Source organism: Salarias fasciatus, chromosome 11, assembly GCF_902148845.1.
Source record: "Salarias fasciatus chromosome 11, fSalaFa1.1, whole genome shotgun sequence".
Taxonomy (NCBI): Eukaryota; Metazoa; Chordata; class Actinopteri; order Blenniiformes; family Blenniidae; genus Salarias; species Salarias fasciatus.
The window spans coordinates 27,910,959-27,912,989 of NC_043755.1; positions in this window are offsets into that span (position 1 = coordinate 27,910,959).

The window sequence follows — 2,031 nt, forward strand, 5'->3', positions numbered from 1 at the left end:
CATTATGTCAGACTCGCCATCGGTAAGTACGAGCTCAGAAGCTCACCGGCTACATAAACACTCTGAATGCGCAAAAGGGAGAAGCTGATTGGGCGCAAGCACGGAGAACCGCCTTACGAAAGCAGCTCGTCAGAATGATTGACAAACAGACCCACCAATTATTTAGGTGATCCACCCGGAAATCAAAATGTTGTATTACACCTTTAAGTCCCTTTAAGGCCATAAAAACCTCCCAGGTTTGTTTCCCTTTGCAAGCTTTCAGTAAACTGACAGCTTCTTTTCAAACCATATTCTTGAGCTTTGGTTGAATCCTGTGACACCTCTTGCACATGTTTGTCATGGTTTTCTCTTGTTCTTTGTTGAAAACGGCCTGCCCGTACTTCCTTGTGCTGCATTTCCTCCCGCTTGGCCAAACAGAACCGACACACTTGGCGGTTCTGTTTCTGGACGTAATCATCAATATACAGGTAAAGAGTGATCCTGAACACTTCCTCATTCAAGAAAGCACTGTCTTTGAAGTGGGAACCATCTCTGTAAGATTTGTATTCCACGGACAAAGTTGCATCATGGGACTTGGTCTTTTCCAGAATGTCTCTATTGCTCAGCAATGTTTGCAGCATTTTTAGTATGGGGATATACACAGTTGTCTTTTTGTCATTTCCTAGGACAAACTCAACCATTCAGGCCTTCAAACAGCCTTTAAACAGCTGGAGCCTCAACCAGCCTTCAGACTGCTGGAGTCTCAAACAGCTGGAGCCTCCAAAGCCTCGTTTCCACGGCCCCAGTAGGGCCGGTCGGGTGGGATCATGCCGGATAGGCGTGCGTTTCCACTGGCCGTGGCGATGCAATAAGGGTGACGACCTGTGACCAGTTTTGGTTGCTGGTTGCGAGAAGTGACCAAACGTGCCACACCGAATATGGTAGGGGGGGACTTCGACACAGGTGTCTGCTGATTGGTCTGTGACAATTGCCAGTCTAGCAAGCCCGCGAAGAAGCCAGCCATCTGTGTTCGACTGGCAAGAACTCCGCAAATCCTTCCAAAAAGTCTACCAAATACGGGTCTTCACGGGAGGAGCAGCTGCTGCTTCACGTCGTCTCAGAGCGGCTGCTCTCCGTCAGCTCCAGACCCCGGTCAGCACTGCGCAAAATGCAAGAAACTGAGGAACACAACAGCCGCAGTGGGATCCTGAGGAAGAACCGGAGGTGTTTTGATGCCATGGACCGAATTTCTGATCATAGACCAGCGAGTGAAGCAGAGGAGGCGGGGTGGACGGCGGCTGAGGTGGAGGTGATGGTAAGTTTTAAAAGTCTTAACTGTACAACCAGCAGTGTCACCATGAAATTATCCACAACTTTGTAGCCACGCAGAGCACTCACTGGTTAGCATTAGCATGCGGCTAAGCTAGTTAGCTTCACACCCAGCTGGACATCATATTCCATGTAGCATTACCGTTGTTTTCTGAACGGTTTGTGTAGCATTTCTACTGGAGGACAGGAGTCACTCCTGGACCAGGAGTCCTCCTCTGGGCCCAGGGGTGGAGGAGGGAGGAGCAGCACTGTCAACATCCATGTCCTCCAGCAGGATGAAGCATCCACTCCACCTCCAACCGGCTGTCCTGTGTTATGAAGCACACAGCCGTTCTGAGGTAAGGCAGCAGCTTTGTTCATGCTGTAGATAATGCAGGAACGGATTCAGCATCTATACTGGTGTTCTATCAAGTATCACATAGAGACGTTTTCCACTGCTGCTCCAGCTGGATCCAGGGCCCAGTGTGCAGTACTATTGATGCAGAGCACTGAAATAAATATACGCTGCTGTTTCAGCAGCTCCAGTCTGCTCTGTGAACTGTGGATGTTTACGCTGAACAGCTCTCTCTCGTCCAGTGTTACAGTGAACACAAACTGGTGAAGTAGCAAAAACTGCTGGACAAACGACAATAGATCATATTTAATCCATTACAGAAGAGCAAAGCAGTCAGCTGATAGGCCACACTCTGCAATTACACCCTGGGAATTACATCCAGCAATGTT